The following is a 13505-nucleotide window of genomic DNA, read 5'->3' as shown; positions in this document are numbered from 1 at the left end:
AGTTATAGAGAAGGAAGAAGTTAAACGGTAAGGTAATCACATCTGAAGATTATTGAGTGACGTCATTTTCCTCTCTATTTGGCTGTGCTTATCAGAGGAAAGCTTATAGATTTCGTGCTCTGAGGCCATTTCAAGAGATGAGTAGTTACAGATAAATCAGAAGTACGCACTTAGAGTCAGCAACTCTAGAAAAATGTATCAGCAGCACACATTCTGAAACTGATTCAGCGGTAGGCAGCACTTTCCTGTGCTCCGTTAGTTCCACACAGAGATGATGGCGATGGAGCATTCTTTTTTCTGCTTTATCCCGTATCCGTATTACTGGGCCATCAGGCACCTTTTAATACACACATTTGTGTCGTTTCTCACGTTGGGCGGAGGTCGATGTCTTAAGGTGGGCGTGAGGGTATTATAGGTGTGGAGAGCGAAGAGGAGGCTTAGTCGCTGTAGCGTATACTAAAAATAGACAAAAAAAGTCAGCGTTCCCAATCGGAATGAAGGTCGAGGCAACCGCTACTGGCGGGGAAACGTGAAACGCAAACAACCGAAAGCTGTCGGCGAGAGTGGCCGACGGGCGTTACGAGTTTCCGGTTGACCGTCCATCGGCCACGCCTCCCTGCAATTCTCACGGCGTCCGCGCCTCACGTGGCTCTCTACAACGACGCTCAGCTCTAGGCGTCCGCCTCCAGTTTCAGGCGCAGATCTCCATTCTGATGCAGCCATCCGGCACATCTACACGTCGCATCCGTGTGTACATTTTCTGAGTACTAATTTCTAGTGAACGTGCTCCCTTGATGAGACGAAACGTCTCAACAGGCGTTCTTCTTCAGTGTTCAATACACAATGCCCTACAGTTTTTTCTCAGGAATATTTATTCTTAAGCATTAAAGTTAGGTGACAATATCAATCAATACTTCGTTTACACGTACGGTAGTTTTTACGAGGTGCATTCAAGTTCTAAGGCCTGTGATTTTTTTTCTAATTAACTACTCACCCAAAATCGATGAAACTGGCGTTACTTCTCGACGTAATCGCCCTGCAGACGTACACATTTTTCACAACGCTGACGCCATGATTCCATGGCAGCGGCGAAGGCTGTTTTAACCACTGGAATATCGCTGAGGCAATAGCAGCACGGCTGGTGAATGTGCGGCCGCGGAGTGTGTCTTTCATTGTTGGAAAAAGCCAAAAGTCACTAGGAGCCAGGTCAGGTGAGTAGGGAGCACGAAGAATCACTTCAAAGTTGTTATCACGAAGAAACTGTTACGTAACGTTAGCTCGACGTGCGGGTGCGTTGTCTTGGTGAAACAGCACACGCGCAGCCCTTCCCGGATGTTTTTGTTGCAGTGCAGGAAGGAATTTGTTCTTCAAAACATTTTCGTAGGATGCACCTGTTCCCGTAGTGCCCTTTGCAACGCAGTGGGTAAGTATTACGCCCTCGCTGTCCCAGAACATGGACACCATCATTTTTTCAGCACTCGCGGTTACCCGAAATTCTTTTGGTGGCGGTGAATCTGTGTCCTTCCATTGAGCTGACTGGCGCTTTGTTTCTGGATTGAAAAATGGCATCCACGTCTCATCCATTCTCACAACCGATGAAAAGAAAGTCCCATTCGTGCTGTCGTTGCGCGTCAACATTGCTTGGCAACATGCCACACGGGCAGCCGTGTGGTCGTCCGTCAGCATTCGTGGCACCCACCTGGATGACACTTTTCGCATTTTCAGGTCGTCATGCAGGATTGTGTGCACAGAACCCACAGAAATGCCAACTCTGGAAGCGATCTATTCAACTGTCATTCGGCGATCCCCCAAAACAATTCTCTCCACTTTCTCGATCATGTCATCAGACCGGCTTGTGCGAGCCCGAGGTTGTTTCGGTTTGTTGTCACACGATGTTCTGCCTTCATTAAACTGTCGCACCCACGAACGCACTTTCGACACATCCATAACACCATCACCACATGTCTCCTTCAACTGCCGATGAATTTCAATTGGTTTACCACCACGCAAATTCAGGAAACGAATGATTGCACGCTGTTCGAGTAAGGAAAACGTCGCCATCTTAAGTATTTAAAACAGTTCTCATTCTAGCCACTGGTGGTAAAATTCCATCTGCCATACGGTGCTGCCATCTCTGGGACGTATTGACAATGAATGCGGCCTCATTTTAAAACAATGCGCATGTTTCTATCTCTTTCCAGTCCGGAGAAAAAAAATCGGAGGCCTTAGAACTTGAATGCACCTCGTACATAATCTCCATCACGTTCTGTGACCTTACCCCACTGCTGCGTAATAGCATGTACTACCTGTTGGCGAAAGGTCTTTTACTGTGCTTATAGTCATGTTTTCACCGCATAAATTACGCTCCCGTCATCTTCAAAGTGTGTATCACGTAGAATATCTATAAGTTGTCCAAACAGATGGAAGTCCAAGAACGCCAAGTCTGGGCTACGGGTTGGATGTAGCAATGATGTCCAAACAATTTGTCAATATGTGCGCGGTTTCTGAGACGTCTGTAGTCGTGCATTGTCGTACAGGAAAAAGATTTCTCTTGCATTCTTGTCACACTGAAGGACATTAGACACATCCATGCCTGAGGCAGGATTTGAACCTGCGACCGTAGCGGTCGCGCGGTTCCAGACTGTAGCGCCTAGAACCGCTCGGCCACTCCGGCCGGCGCTTTTGAGTTTGTTCAGGGTTTTCACATATTATAGATTTGTGGTTATTACATAACAATAAATAACTGATTTAACTGTAAACGGTGTATGTGTATTTATTGTAAGACTAATTACCACCATTTTCACAGCTGACAGACTGGATGTTTGGAATCCTGAAAGTACTTGTAACGCTTTTCGGAATAACGGCTTGTCGATGAAAAATTTGTTGCCACTTTCTACATCTCAGGCAGACAGCTACTAACGGTAGCAAAACTTTTCCAAATCCTGCAGTTATTATTTTATTACAGAGTTCGAAGTCTCAAGTGCGAATAAAACTGGCGCGCCTGTAATAATACTCACGCTGTCTCGAATTAGGAATTGCGAGCCTGTTACTCCAGCAACAGCGTACTATACTACATACTCTCGTTCTCAAAAACGTAAATAATTTTCACTGTCAATTTAATTCTTCTTCTCAGTCGTAGAAGGAGAGCTATATTGCCGACATCGTGAGCAGAACTTTATTTTTATGCTACATACGTTTCAGTAGTTTTGTTTTACGTGCAGTGTTCCATGAGAAGAATGAAATCAACGAATCAGTAATACTGAGAAAGGAAGGATAAAGTATACTGAACTCTGTAAAAAGCAAGAAAATCTTGAAGGAAAAGGATCTAAAAACAAAGAGTTACGATTTTACTATCATAACGACTGTTGGCGTATGCAGCATCACGTAAAAAGAACAAAATCGCTTACCGATTTTAATTTCAGAAAATTACGTTCAGTAGAAATAAATTTTTCTGACCGTTGTGATTTGTTGTTTGCCTTTTTAGAATTTTTTTGTAATTAAATTACAATCCGTAGAAATTCTGCATGATGGATGATAATCGTATTTAAGCGCGTTCCATTAATTAATGTGATCGGCATCTGTTACGAAAGAATTGTATTTTGCCATGTGCGTTAACGAGTGACAAGCATTATCCCTATAACATCTTTAGTTGTGCTACGTAAAAATGAAAACGTTTTAGAAAGTTATTCTGTCACACTCGCCAGTAATTGCAGAAAAGGGCATAGACTAATAATAGTGTAGATGAGAATTCAGACAGTTAGCGTCGAGCCGCGCGGGATTAGCCGAGCGGTCTCGGGCGCTGCAATCATTGACTGTGCGGCTGATCCCGGCGGAGGTTCGAGTCCTCCCTCGGGCATGGGTATGTGTGTTTGTCCTTAGGATAATTTAGGTTAAGTAGTGTGTAAGTTTACGGACTGATGACCTTAACAGTTAAGTCCCATAAGGTTTCACATACATTTTTTGAGTTAGCGTCGAGTTCGCAGAAATAAGCATAACTGCCGGCTCAGCTGCGGAGAGTAGTGTTACATCGACAGCTGAAACTGACGTGTACGTAGAATCTAATGTTATGACCTCTAGTTCTATTGCTGAAGTTAATACCCTGAATTTTAATCCAGTAATTGATCCAGATTCATCGATTTCTAGCCCCATTATCCGAATAGTTAATGTAACATCAGCCCGTGCGACTAAATCTGCTTCTGCAGCGCAGGATTCTCTTGCACTGAATGTTCAAAAATTAGAAAGGTCTACCGACTTATCGACACTAAATCAAAAACAAGAAACCTTGAATAGTAACCCATGCTCTTTGAATCAGAAAGTAAATAACATAGATCATAAGCAAGACTCTAGCCTAACGAATTTTAGACTTTGGAACAACAAGTTGAGCAAGTCAGTGAATAAGTTAAGAATCAAACCGAACAATTGAAACTAGATTTGGGTATCCACTTGGCTTTGCAGAATTTTCACCGGGCATAAATTGTTTTATGTCTGCCAGACATGGTTTTATTACATTCTCCGAGGTAGTGTGCGCTTGGTCTACTTTTGCAGTGTGATAGCTGACAAAATATGATGTCTCTGTGACTTTCTCATTTACAATTAGGGTCGAATGCTTCATAGTTTTTTGACTTGTTAATAATTGTTCTTTCTTATTAATAAAAAAATCCTCATTGTTGTCTTTGTAACCGGGTGTATAGTTTCTGAATGTCGGTGCATCTCAGCAGGTACCACGAAACTACACTCCTGGAAATTGAAATAAGAACACCGTGAATTCATTGTCCCAGGAAGGGGAAAATTTATTGACACATTCCTGGGGTCAGATACATCACATGATCACACTGACAGAACCACAGGCACATAGACACAGGCAACACAGCATGCACAATGTCGGCACTAGTACAGTGTATATCCACCTTTCGCAGCAATGGAGGCTGCTATTCTCCCATGGAGACGATCGTAGAGATGCTGGATGTATTCCTGTGGAACGGCTTGCCATGCCATTTCCACCTGGCGCCTCAGTTGGACCAGCGTTCGTGCTGGACGTGCAGACCGCGTGAGACGACGCTTCATCCAGTCCCAAACATGCTCAATGGGGGACAGATCCGGAGATCTTGCTGGCCAGGGTAGTTGACTTACACCTTCTAGAGCACGTTGGGTGGCACGGGATACATGCGGACGTGCATTGTCCTGTTGGAACAGCAAGTTCCCTTGCCGGTCTAGGAATGGTAGAACGATGGGTTCGATGACAGTTTGGATGTACCGTGCACTATTCAGTGTCCCCTCGACGATCACCAGTGGTGTACGGCCAGTGTAGGAGATCGCTCCCCACACCATGATGCCGGGTGTTGGCCCTGTGTGCCTCGGTCGTATGCAGTCCTGATTGTGGCGCTCACCTGCACGGCGCCAAACACGCATACGACCATCATTGGCACCAAGGCAGAAGCGACTCTCATCGCTGAAGACGACACGTCTCCATTCGTCCCTCCATTCACGCCTGTCGCGACACCACTGGAGGCGGGCTGCACGATGTTGGGGCGTGAGCGGAAGACGGCCTAACGGTGTGCGGGACCGTAGCCCAGCTTCATGGAGACGGTTGCGAATGGTCCTCGCCGATACCCCAGGAGCAACAGTGTCCCTAATTTGCTGGGAAGTGGCGGTGCGGTCCCCTACGGCACTGCGTACGATCCTACGGTCTTGGCGTGCATCCGTGCGTCGCTGCGGTCCGGTCCCAGGTCGACGGGCACGTGCACCTTCCGCCGACCACTGGCGACAACATCGATGTACTGTGGAGACCTCACGCCCCACGTGTTGAGCAATTCGGCGGTACGTCCACCCGGCCTCCCGCATGCCCACTATACGCCCTCGCTCAAAGTCCGTCAACTGCACATACGGTTCACGTCCACGCTGTCGCGGCATGCTACCAGTGTTAAAGACTGCGATGGAGCTCCGTATGCCACGGCAAACTGGCTGACACTGACGGCGGCGGTGCACAAATGCTGCGCACCTAGCGCCATTCGACGGCCAACACCGCGGTTCCTGGTGTGTCCGCTGTGCCGTGCGTGTGATCATTGCCTGTACAGCCCTCTCGCAGTGTCCGGAGCAAGTATGGTGGGTCTGACACACCGGTGTCAATGTGTTCTTTTTTCCATTTCCAGGAGTGTATTTGGAAACAGCTTGTTACATAACATGCAGAGAGGTGAGGCGTTAGAATCAACTCGAAGATTGATGTAGCTTTAGTGAGCCATTTAGTATCTCACTGCTTGAAACTATGGAGCCTGAAGTCGTTACATCGCCTTCTTGAAACTCATAATGGCGATCAGAAAAGTTAGAGCTTGATGGCGCTTCTTCCGGGGAGCCACCTTTGAACTTTCTAAGCAAGATTTTGTTATAACAGGTTTAGACCAATGCTCTATTCCATCTTTTAAAATCAACAGTTTAATTTTACAGTATGACAATCATAGAATAACAATGCTACAAGATATGGAATTTCATTATTATAGCCAACAACAAACACGAATCGGATATACTGCAGTCTGAGAGCAGTGCTGAATTGGACTGCAAGTTGCAGTTGCAAACTCAAATAGGAACCGTACTCTGTCCTGTGCTGGCGCGGGTTTATATAGCACCCGGTGGTGAAGTATAATAGCGAAACGATGAAATCCTTCGAGGTGGTTCGAGATGTTTGTGTGTGTGTGATATATATATATATATATATATATATATATATATATATATATATATAGAGAGAGAGAGAGAGAGAGAGAGAGAGAGAGATATCGAAAGAGAGAGAAATGGAGGGCGTATAGTGGAATGTCCGCTTACCGCTGTGTGGGTGTGTAGCGTTGAGTGTTTAGTCGTCACATACCCACCCGTACAAGCTAATTCTTTTGAAGGTTTTCGATCCTAGCGTTATTGTAGATTTATTATGCTGTGTGTTGCCTCATTTCAACCATTACACGCTGAGAGAAAAATCAACTTTAATGAAACCAACATTGATTTGATGTTTATAAGGCTTGTTTTTCTACATGTGTGACAGGTCGTGATGTGCTTTCTTCTTTGGGTCGCTATTGTTTTGGTGGAGCCCTCTCAGAGGCCCTATAGAGCCATAGTTCGCAGAGCACACTTAAATTTCACTGGAATAGATCATGCAGTACACCTACGCCACAGTTTTGAAATGTGGAAACGATTTTCTGACCTTATTTCTCCGACCCACTGACCCCATACACAGCATAAATATTTCGAGTTGAAACCACTGCCTTCATCCATTAAATCCAAAACGAATGTGCCTCTAACATTAATTTTTTTATAACGCTAAAACAATACTCATAAGATTCCGATAAGCAACATTCGCTACGTAACTTCTAATAAAAATTTGCAAGACTCGCAGCTGCGTGCACGCCAACACACCCCACAAAAATGATGTGACCTTATCCACCAACTTATACAGGGTGATTCAAAAAGAATACCACAACTTTAGGAATTTAAAACTCTGCAACGACAAAAGGCAGAGCTAAGCACTATCTGTCGGCGAATTAAGGGAGCTATAAAGTTTCATTTAGTTGTACATTTGTTCGCTTGAGGCGCTGTTGACTAGGCGTCAGCGTCAGTTGATGCTAAGATGGCGACCGCTCAACAGAAAGCTTTTTGTGTTATTGAATACGGCAGAAGTGAATCGACGACAGTTGTTCAGCGTGCATTTCGAACGACGTATGGTGTTAAACCTCCTGATAGGTGGTGTATTAAACGTTGGTATAAACAGTTTACAGAGAATGGGTGTTTGTGCAGAGGGAAAAGTTCTGGACGGCCGAGAACGAGTGATGAAAGCCCGTGACAGAGCACTTCATCACTGGCCTCCAAGAAGCCCTGATCTTACCCCCTGCGATTTTTTCTTATGGGGGTATGTTAAGGATATGGTGTTTCGGCCACCTCTCCCAGCCACCATTGATGATTTGAAACGAGAAATAACAGCAGCTATCCAAACTGTTACGCCTGATATGCTACAGAGAGTGTGGAACGAGTTGGAGTATCGGGTTGATATTGCTCGAGTGTGGAGGGGGCCATATTGAACATCTCTTAACTTGTTTTTGAGTGAAAAAAAAAACCTTTTTAAATACTCTTTGTAATGATGTATAACAGAAGGTTATATTATGTTTCTTTCATTAAATACACATTTTTAAAGTTGTGGTATTCTTTTTGAATCACCCTGTATTTTCAGGTGAACTGTAAGTCGTATGCACCTTCAGAAATAGACACATTGCTATCACTACAGAACAGTGTTCACTCAATTTATCGACGATATTTCGCAGGGAATCTCACACTGCAACCATAAATAATTTTTGACTGCCAGAATGAGTGCAGCAACATGCACTGTAGATTGTAGACTGAGGTGAAGTGTACCGCCACCATTAGGGTGGACACCAGCTTATGTCCGCTCTTTCAACGGTAGATGCTCGAGCAGGTACTGAACGAGTTGCGCAGTGGTTTGCCCGCTGGACTTGCATTCGGGAAGACGCCGATTCAAATCTCTGTCCGGCTATCCAGATTTAGGTTTTCTTGATTTCCCTTAATCGCGTAAGGGAACGGTTGTTTCTTAATCTGAGCATGTGCTCCAATCTCTAGTGGCCTCACTGTCGGCAGTACATTAAAACAGGACATTAAACTCTAATCATTCTTCCTTTTTTTTCCCTCGAGCAGAACTGTTATGAGACAGACAGCCTCAGGCACTTTCACCGGAATGTTGTTTGAAGGTTTTGCTGTTACTGGGTCGCTCACAAAGTGAATAATTTATCTTTTCGCTCCCATTAAACTGTAAGTTTTAACATACGGATGAATTTAGGTTTAAAGATCAACAACGGAAGAGATTTGATCTCTCGACTTTCTTTTTTATGCTCCGTGACGTTCACTGCCAGGTCACGTGCAGACAGACCACAAGGACAACAAGAGTGGAAGACGACACTTCCTCCGGGAACTGTCTCATCCCACAGTCTCATCCCACCAGTTCGAGGAGAGGAATGGTGAACAAACTTTTGTGTTCCAGTGATGTCCGTGATGAAATTATATCTCATTATTCGAACATTAATTCAACGCTGAAATTGTTATCTGTGTTAATTTCGTTTGTCTTTTTTTTATAAAACACGAAGAGCGCATAGTCGTCTTTTTCCTTCTTGCTTCAGCTTTGGTACTTGGAGGTCATGTATTTAACGACTCTGATTCTGATGCTAGTATAAAGAGTTACGCAGCAAAAGAAATTGACGTTAATTCAACGTGTGATTTCCAGTCAAACTGCTATGTTATGTTCATCATTTTCTTGGTGTTTTCCTTCATCAACGTTTTACCCTCTTATTTAAAAATTAAAATAAAATCCACACCGGTACAAAAGATGCAGAATTACGCAGGCGACCTGGCTACAATTAACATTATGTGTATGAAATTTTATTGTCATTCCATTGTTTCAGTTTTTTGTATCTGTTTTACGCACACTGAGAACAACAAAAAGTTGCGGAAAAATCTCTACAAAGCTGAAATGCAGCAATTAATCTGTAAGTAATATCTCTTAACAAAAGGAATTGCAGATAATTTAGAAAAAGAAGCAATAAGTAAAATAACAATTCTGAAAAATGGTGTTAATTACGACGTGACATAGAAGGTAAGGAGAACATTATTCATCCTCCTTTACCTCGTGCCTACCACCAGACAAAATAATCATTCATGACTTATTTCGTATTCAAAATCTGATTATTAGAATTATTTGTAATTACATCTAATTATTATAAAATCTTATTTTACAAGGTAGCTGACTTTGTGTTATACGTGCGCTGAATGGCGCAGCGCTGCTACATTATTTCGGTAAATGATCGTCATCTTTCCAAGAAGTTCATGTTCAGCAATATCGTCACCTGTGTGTTGTTATCAAATTAAAGTACATAATTTCACAAGCGTAATATCAGCCAATTTTATGATATGGTAAAAGTAGGGATTCAAAAATACGTGATGAATTAGAATCTTGTGCTCAAAACTGCGAATTCACTGATGCGGCAGCTGAAACACTGATACTTCACGTCATGAGATGACGTTGCAAGCTGGGCGCGAAAAAATTAGTTTACAGACTAGCCCCAATCAAGACCCACTTACAGCATTCTACCGAAGTTAACAAGCAATGATAATAACAGAGATTAACACTAATCATTTCAGCAGAAGGAAATGTCATCTGAAATAACATCCAAGGTAAATGAAATGTCTACTAAGCTAAATGAAATGCCATTAAAGCATGAAATGTTCTTCAAGCAAAATTATATGTTGTCTATGCTGACGGGATACCTCAACAACCGAAATTATGGCAATAAATACTGCATAACGTGGCTTTCCTCGTATCATACAACAATTAACTGACAAAGGACCTCAAAATAAAAGAATCTGTTCAAAAGTTGAATAAAGAGCTCTATCATTGTACTGCTGAACAAGAAGTTAAGTTCAAGGGACAGTTTGACGTGCAGAGGGAAAGTTTTTCGCAGGACTTTTAAGAGTGGTTTTCGAGTAAGAATGTACAGACAAATGAAAGCTTAGATTCACAACTAACACATATTGTAGAGCAGCCTGCTACTAAAGTATCGTCTAAGAGAGGCACTTCAGAAGAAAAATTAAGACATAATTAAATAACATCAAAACTGGATTAAGTAAAGGTTTACCTGACTGGTGTCACAGTGTCGCCTCAGATTAGTAATACACAACAGGAAACGTCCATTGTTAAACAGATAGCAAATGAAACACTCTCTGTTACTATGGCAAGTGGAGAATATAATAGTCCCTTACTATACGAAGGAATGTGTAGAAATAAAATACACCATACTGGTCTGACACTTAGCCATACATTTTATGGGTTGGGGGCTGCCCCTTTTTAACCGTACATTTAACGAGTTGAAAGCTTACTGAAACACCATTTCAGGTTTTTACACCTGACAAGAGAAATATTCAACATGTTGTGTTCAAAAATCTTTTAAAGGAGTGTTAGCAGAATCATGGTCAGAAAAATAAAAGATATATCTCAATTCAGGTTTTATTCAGGAATAAGCCAATCTTTACATATCTGAAATAGCTGAGAACTGCCAAAATTATGAACAACTTGAGAAGAAGTTCTTGTCAAAATACTGGTCAAGCTGTATTAAGGAATGAGTCCACAAAACGGTTTTCAGATCAGAGCCACTTCACAGAAACAAGGAAGTCTTCTAAAAATTTCGAAAAGTATATGAATAACACTAGGCATTGGAATGAACTCACTTCACAGAAACCGATGTTGCCTCTGACATAAGAGACAAATTAGTCCACTTCCCAGAGACAAATTTAGTGTGTACAGTGAATGATAGCGAGAAACAAATGAACAGTGCGGCATTACGCTATTCAATAACTTATTTATGAAAAAAGTATTATATACCAGGAGTAAATCTAATGATTGTCTCTAACTAGAAGTTTGTAAATGTATGTGTATACGAATTAGCTTATTTTAAGTTGGTCTAAACTTGTAAATGCTTTCACATGTCCTGTATCCTTGTAAAAAGGGATCTACAGATGAATAAAACTACTACCATCTCACGTCCATTTTAGATTCTCTCGACTTAATACATGAAAATTCAAAGATAAATAACATTAATTACAATGGTGGTGCGTGGCTCAGTGTACTTCACCGCATATGGAATTTTACAACCACATGAGACCAAAGAGACGGTTGCGTCAACTTTCTGAAGCAGTCAACGGCACCTCCATTGCGTAATGCTCTACCTGCTGACTGATATCTGCCACATTCTAATAAAAGAAGAAGAGCCGATAACAGATAGCATGCCAACTACAATGGTAACGGAGTAGGGCAATAGAAAATAATAATAGTAATCAATGGAATTCCTACGCTGGAAACTAGAGTAATTTAAATATGAACTGTACTCACCAACAAAATGGTCCAGTTCAAAACTGCGCTGTTGGCACAAGCTGATGAACACAGATTCTAGCTGCAAATAATATTGAGCTGGTGGAGGAGTCCCATCCACCTATAACTAACTTAACAAATTAGATCTGCCTACATCACACTCTCCAATGATAGCCATGGGTTGGAATTGAAGCAGAGAACATAACTCCATAAAGCTGTTGAGAAATAATAATGACACAGACATTAGAGATGAATTAAGTACTGATCAGTATAAATGCCAAGAAGCTGTTCAGGCTACTATAAAAGCTATTGCGGGAAAGGTTCCAACTGCCTTTGTTGTTAATGCAAGTACTAGAGTGAATGTGATGTCAGCCGATTTATCTAGTAAGATTAAGGAGTTTTCTTAGGTACCTGCTTTTATGTTCATAGCTCCAACATTATTGGAGCAGTTGGTGCCAGTTCACAACCTGTCGAAGTCCAGACACAGGTTGAGGTGGTTATAGCAAATGGATCCATAGTCTGTCGATTCCTACATGAAAATGGTTTAATTGTAGACTGCAGTTTTGGTATGGAATTTATGAGGGAGAGGGATGCAAGATCAATGTTTCCTCGGGCAAGTAGCATTTGAGCAAGGTTAGCGAGAACATTGTTATCATTTAGTTAAACACGAAGGCCAAGCGTGGTAAATATTACTGAGACACAGAAATTAATTTTATTAAAACGAAAGTTGCAAAGGCAGCATTCCTCCTCATTGTAGTTTGGCAAAGAATAACGAGGATCACATAAAGGACAAGGTCAAAGGATATTTGACTATCACCTCTCAACACCAGGCTGAAGTAAAGGATCTACTTTTGAAATACATAGACATATTTTTGATAGAAATGGATGTTATTCATACTTGTCAATGTCACATGGAAGTACAACCACGTGAGATTTACTGCCAAAACACATACTGCAGTCGATAGATGAAATGAGATGTGATCAGAAATGAAATACAAAAAATGTTTGAGTGGAAAATTATAGACAACTCACTGTTACCTTATTGCAGCCCCTTATTTTTAATTACTAAACCCGGTGGTAAAGTCCGACTTGTATTAGATGCTCCAGCTATAAATCAAATCATTATCCCAGTTCACACTAGACTAGAAAAGCTATATGAGAAGTTGCATAAGTTACATGTATGAAATTCCATACAAGCATCGATATGAGAGCGTCAAATCGACTGCCGAACCTCTCAGAAGTAAAAAAAAAAAAAAAAAAAAAAAAAAAACAGCCTTTGTATTTCCTGGAATGAGTTGTGAGTTCTGTATATAACAGTATAGACTGAATGTAAGTTCAGGCTTGTTTGTCATTTCGTTAGATACTGTTTTAGGGCCTGACTTGTTGGATGAAGGAACTTTATATGTAGATGATCGATTAATAGCTACCCCTACATGGAAACAACAACTTGGTCTATTAGAAAGGACAATGAAATATTTTTATGACACAGGAGTCTCTGTAAACCTCCAGAAGAGAATGTTCAGCAGAGATAAGATTAAATTACTAGGCTATGTGTTTTCTTCCACAGGCATATGACCAGACCCACGTAAGATCAGTG

The sequence above is a fragment of the Schistocerca cancellata genome, chromosome 8 (genome assembly GCF_023864275.1).
Source record: "Schistocerca cancellata isolate TAMUIC-IGC-003103 chromosome 8, iqSchCanc2.1, whole genome shotgun sequence".
Lineage (NCBI taxonomy): Eukaryota > Metazoa > Arthropoda > Insecta > Orthoptera > Acrididae > Schistocerca > Schistocerca cancellata.
The sequence above is the reverse complement of the archived record's forward strand: the minus strand, read 5'-3'. Positions refer to the sequence as shown.